Consider the following 13,603-nt stretch of genomic DNA (forward strand, 5'->3'; position numbering starts at 1 on the left):
TTAGAAAGAAAGCTTTCTGGAGGCAGAGACCTTCGGTGCCACAATGCTTACCTGGAGCTGATACTCAGTAGGTGTTCCGGGGAAGGTGTGCGGAAGGGAAGGAAGGGGATGGCGTGGTACGCACAGCAGCAGCACACAGGCTGTATGTGGGCAGCGCCCAGGAAGGAGGTGCGTGAACACAACAAGGGTTGACACCGAGTGCTGTGCAGTTGAAAGCCACAATGTAATTATCCACCCAGGAAAAGAGGGTCCCCTCCCATGGGACTGCCATCCATGTGAAGAGAAGGAAAATAAACTCATTCGAGGTCAATTTAAAGGTTAAATGGAGGTCAACCAGGGAGGGGGGAACTGAGACCATCCCTGTTGATGGGAGCAGTCTTGGCTACTCACTTAGGACTTTAACCTTTGGCTTTAGCATTCATCTGAAAAAAAAAATTATGAAGCAGATAATTGGGTATTAGTAGACATACCATTTTAGCCATCTTAGAAAATAAAAAATAAGAGTGATCGTGGATCCAGTGGCAGTTACTTTAGAAAGATAGTAATGTGTAATTCCCAGTTTCTCAGACTGTAACTTCTGCACTTACCGCTAATTTCTCCACTGCTCCAATTGCAGTGTATACATTTAGTTTAGAATTTATCATCACCGTTTGTGTATATTACGCCAGCAGCATAATCCATCCTCATGAAGCTAATGCTCAGCATTAGGAAAATGGACTCCGTATGGAGCCTGCCAGACTCCTGCCTCAACACAGACCGAGTTGCTGGTTCCTGGGCCCCCACTCCCCCCACCCCAGAGTATATGTGGCATTATATTTTGTGCACTCTCTCTCCAAATGGCACAGTCTGATTTCTGCAAGTTGCTGGTGTCCATTGTCTGTGGATGTAAAAATCAATGACCTACATAAGATTTTGATTTTGCACGGGGAATTGAGAGAGAGAGACAGAAAGAAACACTGAGAGAGTGAGAGAGAGAGAAATGAGATGAGATGCAAATGGAAAATAATGAAACAGTCATGTTAAGAAATATATTAGCATGTTGGACTCAAAAAATATATTTCCAAGAAGATATCCTTTTTTTTTTCTTCCAACAGGAACATATTTAATTTCATGGTCATTTGATTAAAACAGTTAATTGTATTAATGTGTTATTGAGCTGAAAGTGCTGGTCATTCCGGGGTGGACGCTCATTCGGGCGCAGAGAACAAAACCTCGTAATTCCAGGGCTCTTTGGGAGCCGGTGGAACTAGGACCTGCTATTGAAACCTCTCAGTGGATATTCAATCCTTGTTTTTATTTTCTTAAAAGAGAGAGAGAGAGAAAAAAAAGCCTCAAACTGCTGATTTCTGCAGAAAAATCTGCAAATGAACTGTTCTATTAGCACAAACATACCAAAGTCTTTAGAACCCCTCTCTTCAAAAAGCATAATTAGGTATTTATTTCAGACATACTAACATCTTTGCAGTAGCTAATAAGATGCAGCCCATTTGAATATTAATATAATAAATGATTAAATTAAACAGCAAGATTCAGACTCAGAAATAGCCTTTATAGGTCCCAGGGGGTCACTAAAACTGTTTCCATTTCTTCCTACAGTTAACATAGTGCAAGGGACAGGAATGCATAGAGCAATATTTGTCTTATGAAACGCGGAGTTTTATATGGTGCTATTCAGTTTTATTACTCCACAGTTTGAATCTGGGGCCCAGAGTGAAGTCACCATGCTGTGGTCTGACAGCCCCTCTTCCTGCCTCACGGCTTGCTGGCATTCCAGAGATGCTCCATTGCTTGGCAAAGAGTCCTCTCTGATAGTCTCCATACCAATAGGTACTCATGCAGCTGGGCACAAGGTAAACTCATAATACGATTAAAGGAAACAAAGACAAAATCCAAAAACCAACTGACTCTGCATACCAAACTGCCCAGGGTTTATTTTGTGTGTCTACATGGGTGTGTTTCTTGACTCCACTGAACGCAGCATGTGTGTGCGGGGGTGGGGGTGAGTAGGTGGCCTGGTTGAAAGGCCACACCCAAAACTGGGGTGTGGGCTGAAGCCAGATGCACCAGGATGTGGGCAGGCTCTTCATCTCTCAACTAGGAGGGACCCTCACCCGCCCACTTGATGTGCACAAAAAAGAATAGGCAAAGTCCGCAATCATAATTGCCGATTATTCCAATAAAGGTGTTTCCCTTTTTAAATGAGTTCATGAAAACTGCACAGTCTCCAAATCCCATGAACCTGAGATGTGTTAATAAACATCTGGCCATGGTTTTTGCTTAATTAGCATTCTCTAGTTTGGACAGAAGTGTGTTTATAGTAAAACACACACACACACACACACACATAAATAAATAAATAGATAGATAGATAGATAGATAGATAGATAGATAGATAGATAGATAGTAATGATCAGGGAAATGTAAATCAACATCACAATGTGATACCACCTTACTCCTGCAAGAATGGTCATAATCAAAAAACCAAAACATAATAGATGTTGGTGTAAATGTGGTGAAAAGGGAACACTTCTATACTGCTGGTGGGAATCCAAACTAGTACAACCACTATGAAAACCAGTGTGGAGATTCCTTTAAAAGCTAAAAGTAAAACTACCATTTGATCCAGGAATTCCACTGCTGAGTATCTACCCAGACAAAAAGAAATCATTATACAAAAAAGATACTTGCACATACATGTTTATAGCAGCACAATTCACAATTGCAAAAATGTGGATCCAGCCCAAATGCCGACTTGCTCAATGCCCAAATGCCCATTTTGCCCACAAAAACATGGAGCCAGCCCAAATACCCAATCCAATGAGTGGACAAAGAAACTGTGAGATAGATATATATGTAACGACATACTACTCAGTCATAAAAAGGAACGAATTAATGACATTCACAGCAACTTGGATGGGATTGGAGACTATTATTCTAAGTGAAGCAACTCAGGAATGGAAAACCAAACATTGTATGTTCTCACTCATAAGTGGGAGCTAAGCTATGAGGATGCAAAGACATAAGAAGGATACAATGGACTTTGGGGACTCCGGCAGAAAAGGTGGGAAGGTGATAAAAGGCTACGACTTGGGTTCAGTGTATACTGCTCAGGTGATGGGTGCACCAAAATCTCACAAATCACCTCTAAAGAACTTACTCATGTAACCGAATACCACCCTTTCCTCAAAAAACCTATGGAAATAAAAAAAATAAAAATTCTAAATTGTCTATGAAGATACTCTGCCCTCAAAGAGGCAAAACATAGCTCCTTCTTTCTTAAATGTGAGCTACACAAAGTGGCTTCCTTCCAAAAAATACGGTACAGAAGAAGGGAGTAACTTTAGAGAAGAAACGTGACAAACACTAACCCCATCCAGTAATGAAGCCAACATGAGCAGTGACAAGTCATGTTGATAGTGCTTACCCTTGATACCAATGTACGACTTTACCTTTGTGGTCTTTCTTTCAAAAGCCCTGACCCCAATCTAAGCAAGAGAAAAACATCAGACAAATGTTAATTAAGGAACATTCTACAAAATACCTGACTGGCAATTCTCAAAAGCATCAAAGTCATCAAAAAATAAGGAAAGTCTGAGAAATTATGATAGCCAAGAGAACCTCAGAAAATATAACATCCAAGTGGAATGTGGGATCCTGAAAGGAATTCTGGAACATAAGAAGATTAGGTAAAAATTAAGGAATGATGAATAAATTACATTCTTTAGTTAATAATAATATATCAATACTGGTTGTAACATTTCAATCGTAACAAATATGCTATACTAATGTAAAAGGTTAATAATAAGGAAAACCAAGTGTGGTATAAATGGGAACTCTCTGTGCTGTCTCTGCAATTTTTCTGTAAATGTTAAACTGTTCTAAACAATAAAGTTTATTGGTAAAATTCTTTATCCTCTTCTACAAAATAAAGTTTACTAATACATCAAAAACACCCTCATGGACATACTCAGAAATAATGTTAGATTGAATGTCTGAGCACTCCATGACCCAGTCAAGTTGAAGCATAAATTAAACATCATAGTTGGAGTCAACAATAATCCAGACAGCAGACCTCCACCCTCTTTGCCTCCACCCCTGGCAACTGGGAGCCCATCTCCTTTTTGTACGGGGAACTCAGCTGCAGGGTCTACTCTGCTCCTTCAGTGGCCTTCCTTCCAGAGTGGAATGCTGTCCGGAACACAGCCCTACTGCAGTAATGAAGACACTTCGACATTTACTCCCTGAGCCTGTGTAAGGACCGAATGAGAGAGTGTGTGGGTGTGGGAACGCACTGTGTATGCTGCTGAGTTCTACAGAGGTGAAAGGTTGTCATTGTTCTACTATTTTCCTGTGGATTAGCAGCATTCACATTATCTTTATGTTTTCTGGGCAGAAATTTAAAAAAAATAGCATATCTGAAAAGCTAAGCTCCTGTGAATTCAAAAGACAGGATGGCTGGGATTGCCTGCATCAAATAAAAGAATAGCAGCTCGCATTTCTGTGCTGCTCTTGGCACACAAGCCACCTTCTAATGTATTATCTCATGTGATCTTTATAAAATCTTGTACAATGGAGTGTGCTGTTATTATTCTTTTGTAGATATGGAGAAAGACTGGAGAGGTTAAGTGACTGGCCCAAGACAACACAGCTACGGGGTAACTGAATTATATTTTAACACCAGTCCTCACATTCAAAATCCATATTCTTTTCACTGAAGCACAATCCTCCTTGTCACAGCAAACGGTAAACTCAACCCTTGGCAGCATAACGATCTGTAAAGAAAGACAAGGAAATTTTCATAACTGAATAATAGATGTTTAGGTTTTTCACATTGAAAAGAGTATATCCAGGTGAGGGGTAAGAGTAGCTGAGGAATCTAGTTTTATGTTACCCATTAACTCATATATTCACCCTTCATCCATCCATCTAATCAGCAAATTAAAAGTCTTTTCTCTGCAGAGCATTGTTAGGTGCTGAGAATTCACATGACGACTCTCTCCATCATCACCATCACCAATCATCATCAATAGCAACAACACTTTTATCCCAATTACTTTGATTATGTACATGTAATGTGTGGCTAGGTGGTGCGTCATAAGACTAAGGCTACAAAACATGGCACAGATAGTGTATTCATCACCAATATGGTGCACACTCACCAAGGCCACTAGAAGGCAGAGTAAAGGTGATACAATCATCTGAACAAAAGTGAAGAAATGCACAATTAATACATGCAATCTACAAGGACAAATGTACTTTGCGAGGGTATGCTGAGAAGAAGGAATTGTGATATTTAAATTAGTAAAACTGTAAGGAAGTGCCGGGAAGTGGATCCTGAGGATTTTGTTCCCTAGTAGGCAGCTTGACAAAGGCTTTTCAAGCCATAAAGGCAGGGTGATAGCTTGTATCTCTTGCTTTTCTGTTTTTTGTTTTGTTTTGTTTTTATTTCCAATAGGGATGAGCTCTATGTTCAGCATATAGTATATCTTGAATAAATGCTGTTTCCCTCAATTCAGAAAGATATTTGTGAAATATTTTTTAGAGAAGCTGCTTTAATTTGGAAAATAATATAAATTCCTCAGAAGGGAAAAACGCAAATGTATAAACTCTTCCCTTCCCCCTTTTCCATCTAAACAATGCTTCCTATTCTTAAGATGCAGATCAAATTTGATGTGTGTCGGGAAGACATCTCCCCATTATGGCAAGCACCACTCAGAGTTGATACTTCTGCTTTGTAACCTCATGGGACACCTACCTGGGACCTGAACACACTTCACTGTAGCCTCTGCCTTTGCTCCTCCTTCTCTGCTGTTTTTGCATATGAAACTCCATGCTCCTATCTTAGGTGAACCCATACATTGTTTAAATATCCACTTATCCATTTAGCTGCAGCAATTCTGTATCTCATTTTTATTTTCCTCTTAGTTTTAGTTTTCAACTTTAATGTAGTCTTTCTACTAGGTCATTTCCAACAGTAAACATTCTTTCTTTACATTCAGCTTAAAAAAATAAAAATAACTTACCTATACTTCTCTTAGGAGGCAGACCACAGCCAATGACTAACAATAGCTAGTCCACTGTCTTGAGGTGGGGTTAACTTTGTAGTACAAATTGTTTTCCAAAACTCACTTTGAGATCACACTGAAACTAGTTGTCCTCTGAAGCTACATCCCTGCTTAGCTTTTCTTCTGCTTTATCATTCTTTCCTCACTTCACTTGCTCTGAAAAGCATTTTCCCAACAAACCACTTGAGTACCAATACCCATCTTTGGATGGGTACTTTGTTTTTAGGGACGCTGGCCTATGACAGCTGGTACCCAAAGTGGAGTAGTCCTAGGAGGCTCTAAGGATGGGATTTTTCAAGTTGTGTCACTTGCTGACTGAATGGCAGTAAGGTAAGACTACTAGTCTTAGCTGGATTATAGATTGTCCCTGGCATATTCAAGCATTGTAATTGCTAAGACTTCTACTTTTGCTGGACTAAGATGAGACACAATTGGAAGGAGGTGTACTAGCTGATGCAGTATCTTTGACACTTGAGAAATGTAGAATAATAAGAACTGCAACTGGTAGCTGTTTCTAAGCAGCATTGTTTTATTAAAAAGAAAAAAAAATGACAGGCTTGGATCTGTTATTCAACATCTTAAAGCAGAGAGTCATAGGGTATTCTTGGCAGCATTTAAAGACTTTTATCTCCTACAGCCAGCAGGCAGACATTGCTTAAGATTAGGCACAAGATCTCATTTTAAGAATCGCAGAATTTTTAAAGAATTGTAGAATTTAAGAGAATCTTGAATTTTCAGCCTATGCAAGTATACAGTGAAAAAGTCAGGGCCCTGATACAAAGTAGCAGAATCCTAAGATTTGGGATAGGGATATCCAGGCAGATGCATTTGAAGAGTAACATCCAGATTCCTTTGAACCCTCTGAACCTACAGAAGTGTCCCACTCTCTTTTTGGAAGGTAGAGAACTTCTTGCCTGAAAACTATGTAGAGACCTAAAATGAAGCAGGTGCTTAACAATGTAATAGTTGCCTTGGCCACCAGACCTGTAAGTAGAGACAAACTTCAGTCAGAAATGACAAGAGAAGTGGCAATCCTGCTAAGCAAAGAAAGGAATGATTTACCAAAGGAGCTGTAGGACCATGTGCTAACATGTATTGTCAGGAACTCAGATTGGTGGATCCTGAGCACGCGGGACCATGTTTTCAACGTGAGGCATTCCTCTGTAACACAATGTTTAACATCTGGCAAGGACACCACGTGATTGTTCTAATACATTACTGGAGTAACTCTTGAGAACTTGGGATATGTTGTGGCCCATCTTGCAGAAAGGAGAGACCACAGCAGCCATGGAAAACTCTGGAGGAAGGAATCCTGAGCCTCAGAGAAGCAGGGATGCTAGAATATGTCTATCATAGGAGACCAGAAAACGTACCAACTACACATGTTCTTAAGATGGCTCATCAGTTTAGACCATAACAGTGTTTCTTCCTCATCTGAAAACTCAGATGAACCTCTGAACTTGACTTTTTCAAGAAGTTTTCAAATTCAAATAATCTGGACAACAAGAGCACTAACCCAGTGTTCGGCATGAACCCTTTTAGCGCCAAATCTTTATACACAGCTCTTCCACCTCAAAGCGCATTTCCCCCTCCTACTTTCATGCCACCAGTTTAGACCAGTATTCCTGGGCTACGACCATACCCAGCACTGGATTAAATAAGCTTGCTACCACATATGGCCTACACCTGCCCAACTGAAGCAACTACCTTTGCTGATATGCAACAAAGGAGAAAGTACCAACGGAAACAAGGATTTCAGGGAGAACTGCTTGATGAAGCACAAGACTACATGTCAGGCCTCGAAGTTATGACACACTCCGACTCCTGTCTGTCTCGCAAGAAGATCAAGAAGTCAGAGGGCATGTATGCATGTGACTTATGTGCAAGAAATTCCAAAAAAGCAGTTCCCTTCTGCGACATAAATACGAACACACAGACCGCATCAGTGTCAGATTTTTAAGAAAGCGTTTATACACAAGCACCGCCTTATCGCGCATTCAAGGCTTCCCTCGGGGGAGAAGCCCTATCAGTGTGATAAACGTGGCAAGCGCTTCTCACACTCGGGCACATACTCGCAGCACAGGAATCACAAGTATTCCTACCGCAAGCGGGAGGCGGAGGGGCGGCAAGCGGCGGGGCGCAAGGCGCGCGAGACAGGGCACTTGGAACCCACCGAGCTGCTCATGAACCGGGCTTACTTGCAGAGCATTACCCCTCCAGGGTACTCGGACTCGGAGGAGCGGACGAGTGTCGCGAGGGATGGCGAGAGCGAGAAAGAGCGCGAGAAGGAAGGCCAGGATGGCTACGGGAAGCTGGGCAGACAAGATGGCGACGAGGGGTTCGAGGCGGAAGAGGAAGAAAGTGAAAATGAAAGTCCATGGATACGGATCCCGAAACGATACAAGATGAAGAAGAAACTGGAGATCACTCCATGTACGGTAGTTCGGAGGATAGGAAAATGGAAACCAAATCAGACCACGAGGAGGACAATATGGAAGATGGCATGGAATAAACTACTGCATTTGAAGCTTCCTTTTTTTTTTTTTCATTAGTATTGTTACCTGTTTGAAAACACTGCTGTGTTAAGCTGTTCATGCACGTGCCTGACGCTTCCAGGAAGCTGTGGAGAGGGACAGAAGGGGCGGTTCAGCCAAGACAGGATGTAGACAGAGTTGGAGCTGGGTATTGTTAAAAACTGCATTATGCAAAAATTTTGTACAGTGTTAAGGCCTAAAACCTGTGTGGTTCAGAGACTAATTCCTGTATTTAATAGCATTTATACTTTAAGCACAATAGAAAATTGTAAAAATTGCACCCTACTTAAGTATCACTACAAACTTTAAAAAACTGTCTAATTTACATCAGCACATTTGTAAAAGGTGCCAGCACTACCATACATCATTATTGTTATTCCTTTTTAATCCTTTTTATTTGCTCGCATACAATGCATCGGTATTATGATTTCTCTGTACTTTCCTTTTGTATTCATCAATTATCCCCCCCCTTTTTTTTTCCAGCTTAGAGGTAACCATCAATTTTAGGCCTCAATTTTTTTTTTTTTTCTTTTTTTGTTAAGAACCTTGAAGTGTTGCGATGTTGATTTAAGATACCGAAGTCTTAAAGTGACCTGGACGTTAAAGGAAAAAGTAAGATGAGAAATAAAAGCCTTTGTAAGGTGGTTTTAAAAGCCTTATAGGCAAACCTTTACTCTGTGTTTGTGCCAGTGCCATCCTTGCTACAGTATTAAGAGGGTAACAGGGTTACCTTTGCACCAGTTTCAGGGTTAAGGCTTCACCTGTTCTTTGAAGACCACGTCCGTATAGAGAATTAGGGAGCAGTTCCTTAGTTTACATGTTTGTGCAATTTGATTTCTGTACTTTTTTGTTCATTAATTTGTGTCAGTTTACACCAACCTGTTTTTGAAAACAAAAAAATTTTTGGATTCATTTAATTTTAGTCAAATAACATTTTATTTGTGTGGGCTCATTTGTATTTCTAGTTTTATTATTTCATATATAGTGCATAGTATTATAGTTCTTCAGTATACAGCTATTTTTAGTAAAAAAGGAACATGATATTGATCATATGGGCAATTTTATGTATAAGAGAGAGCATTTATTGTGTTTTGGAACTTATTGTTGAGATGGATTTTCAATTTTATTATTTTGTTTTGTTTTTTGCATTGACTGGAAGTTTCCAAATTTGGGAACCTTTTGATACGATCTTAGGATAAACACTGTATTTTCGACTGATTCCACTTTCTTTATCTTGTTTTTTAGCTAAAAGAGGGACAGTTGAATACAATGTATGATACCATGCAAAAAATCTTTCTGAATTGTCTTTGTAAAAGTATTATTGAATTTTAATTTGTAATTTCTTTTGAAAATGACCATGCTCAAATAAAATGTAGCCAAATTAAAAACAAACAAAAAAAAGATGGCTCAGAGGACATTTTATTAACAAAAATGATAGAGGGCTCTGGTGAGAGAGTCACAGGCAGTGCAAAACTGAGCAGTAATTGTCCTCTGTAGGTCAGGAGTGATGATAGGAGAAGCTGTTACAGAAGTGGGCTCCCTAATAGCAATGAGGATAAGACTCTGGAATAGAAGAGGCCAGGAGACAGCCCTTAACATTCAGAAAAAGAATAATGTGAAGCCAGTTACTGTGATAGACAGCAAGAGTGAAATGGCAGCCAGAGGCATCTGTCCCATAGGGATCATGGCAATGGCTCACAGAGCATAGTATTTTTAGGTGCAAAATAGATGGGCAACCAGAAAGTGTACTGCTTAAAATACATGACCAAAAATGTTCAGAGAATGACAGCCAGGTGCGGTGGCTCATGCCTGTAATCCTAGCGCTTTGGGAGGCTGTGACGGGCAGATCACATGAGTCCAGGAGCTCCAGACCAGCCTGGGCTGTAACATGGTGAAACCGTATCTCTATAAAAAATACAAAGATTAGTCAGGTGTAGTGGTATGCGCCTGTAGTCCCAGCTACCAAGGAGGCTGAAGCAGGAGGATCTTGAGCCCAGGAGTTTGAGGCTGAAGTGAGTCATGATCACCCCATTGTACTCCAGCCTGGGTGACAGAGCAAGACCCTGCCTCCAAAAAAAAAAAAGGTTCACAGAGAATGGATGATCAAGAGACTAAGGTCTGCTGCCTCTGTAAAAAGTCTCTTTTTTTTTTCTTTTGAAACACGATCTTGCTCTGTTTCCCACCTGGAGTGCAGTGGTCTAATCACAGCTCACTGCAGCCTTGAACCCCTAGGCTCAAGGGATCCTCTTGTCTCAGCCTCCCGAGTAGCCGAGACTGCAGGCTCGCAACACAACACCTGTCTGATTCCTTTTATTAATTTTTAGTAGAGACAAGGTCTTGCTCTGTTGCCCAGGCTGGTCTCAAATGGTAGAAAGTCTTGACTGCCCAGTTTACGGCCCTGAGGAGTTCTCAGATCCAGAGCACATCAACTAAAGAAAGATCATATTCCCACGGAAAACAAAAGAATCCTACAACACAACAGCCAGTGAGCATAGTAGTGCTTTCCCAGTTCTTCCCAACAAGCAAAAAACAGCAACAGTGAAAAGAAAAGAATTATGGCTATGTATACAAATAACTGTACACCGCAGAAAGGGGAATACCCAAATCCTTCAAAGGCTGTAGGACACAGAACTGAGTAGGCACTAGTACCCAGGAACCCAAAGTACCAACATTGCCCCTGAGAGTGCCTATGGGGGGTCAAACAATAAATGAAATCCTGGCCCAGGTCCATTTCACAGTGGATTCATTCTTATCCATTGCTATTTCCCTGATTCCTAAAGTCATAAACAACAATTTCATACTCAGCAGTTGACAGAACTCCCACACTGGCATGGAGAATAAGAGCTATGGTAGTAGGAAAGGCCCAGGGGAAGTCCCTGAAACTACTCCCTGCTCCAAGATAGTAAATCAAAACCAAGATCCCATCCTGGAGTATACGACAGATATTAATGCCACCTTCAAATACTCAAGTAATGCAGGAGTAATAGACTCTGTCATATCCCATTTATTCACTAAGGCAAAAATGGGATGCATTATGATAGATGTTAATGGACTATCACAAACTTAGCCAAGTGTAGTCTCACTTGTAGCTGCTGTGCCAGATATGGTGTCTTTACTAAAGGAGATTAACACAGCTTGAGATATATCATATGTGGCTATTGATCTAATGAATGTGTTCTTTTCCATACCCACATGAGAGGAAGATCAGAAGCAGTTTGCATTCTCATGTTACAAATAATGGTACAAATTCAGAGTTGCTGTGGAACTTTGTTAATTTTTTCCGTTCTCTGTCATGCTAAAATCCAAAAGGACTGTGAATGTCTGGACATCCTGAAAATAGTAATGAGCACATAACTGTGGAATCCATCAGTCCTGCCATACAGCAAACCATCCAGAAGCTATTGGCCTGATAGAGTGATGAAACAACCTTTTGAACATACAGCTGAGGGGCAGACTAAAGATGACATCCTTCTGAAGATGGGGTGCTATAATTTATGATGGGGTATATACTGTAAACCAATGGTCATTATATGGTGACGTGTACCCAATAGATAGAACATATGGGTGAGAGAAATAGGGATGGGAGTGGCATGAGCTGCTTAGGAAATTTGTGTGTCCTTTGTGTGTACCTTTTTACACTATAGCTACAGAAATCCTAGTCTCCAGAGAAGGAGGTGTTTCCACCAAGGGATGCAGTTGAGAGTGCTACATGGTCATTGGGCATCCTAATGCAAATAGACCAGTAGTCACAGAAAGCAAACACTATGTAACAGCAGGGATAATAGACCATGATCCTCATGAGGATATAAAACTGCTGCTTCATAATGGGGCCAAAAAAATGGTTGGCATGAAGGTGATCTGTCAGAATATCTTGATAGTTCTACATCCTATAAATGGGCAAGTACAACAACCATCATCCTGTAGAACTATATCCTATATCCTCTGGAGGAAAGACCTCAGCTAATACTGACTGACATGGGTGTACAAAAGACTAAGCACCCCTTGACTCAAGGTAGGACTAACTCTGCTATGTTATTTGTGCTTCACAGCTTCCCCATGGGAACAAACTAAGGCTAACCGCCAGATGCAGCCCCATTCTTACTTAGCTTTTATTCCCTCCCTATTCTGCTTCCTTCATTTCCCTCTCCTATGACCATTTCCTGGAAAAAATTACTTGAACAAAGATACCTGTTTCAGCAACTTCTAGGGAATTTTACCTAAACCACAGAGAGTTTTAGTGGTTTTCTTCACTGGTATTTCAAAGCTTCTAGAAAACATGGCAGACAATGGGCCCCAGATAATGTTGTTGAATAAAAGTTTAAACCATATCATACTGAATTGTCATGCTGGGTTTACTTGCCATCATTTATTCATTTAGTAATTTCTTTTACTCACATAATAGGCTTCTAGTGCTTCCTGTGTTTTAGGTTCTAGTGCTTACTCACATCTAGTGCTTCCTGTGTTTTAGGTTCTAGTGCTTACTCACATCTAGTGCTTCCTGTGTTTTAGGTTCTAGTGCTTACTCACATCTAGTGCTTCCTGTGTTTTAGGTTCTAGTGCTTACTCACATCTAGTGCTTCCTGTGTTTTAGGTTCTAGTGCTTACTCACATCTAGTGCTTCCTGTGTTTTAGGTTCTAGTGCTTACTCACATCTAGTGCTTCCTGTGTTTTAGGTTCTAGTGCTTACTCACATCTAGTGCTTCCTGTGTTTTAGGTTCTAGTGCTTACTCACATCTAGTGCTTCCTGTGTTTTAGGTTCTAGTGCTTACTCACATCTAGTGCTTCCTGTGTTTTAGGTTCTAGTGCTTACTCACATCTAGTGCTTCCTGTGTTTTAGGTTCTAGTGCTTACTCACATCTAGTGCTTCCTGTGTTTTAGGTTCTAGTGCTTACTCACATCTAGTGCTTCCTGTGTTTTAGGTTCTAGTGCTTACTCACATCTAGTGCTTCCTGTGTTTTAGGTTCTAGTGCTTACTCACATCTAGTGCTTCCTGTGTTTTAGGTT

The 13,603-nt window shown here is 40.6% G+C and overlaps 1 pseudogene; it reads left to right on the forward strand.

The window, feature by feature from the left end:
* The first annotated feature begins 7,740 nt into the window (after nucleotides 1–7,740).
* LOC108531755 (zinc finger E-box-binding homeobox 2 pseudogene) lies at nucleotides 7,741–8,577 on the forward strand (annotated as a pseudogene).
* Nucleotides 8,578–13,603: the final 5,026 nt, after the last annotated feature.

This window comes from Rhinopithecus bieti, unplaced genomic scaffold (assembly GCF_001698545.2).
Source record: "Rhinopithecus bieti isolate Rb0 unplaced genomic scaffold, ASM169854v2 scaffold_9237, whole genome shotgun sequence".
NCBI classification, from domain to species: domain Eukaryota; kingdom Metazoa; phylum Chordata; class Mammalia; order Primates; family Cercopithecidae; genus Rhinopithecus; species Rhinopithecus bieti.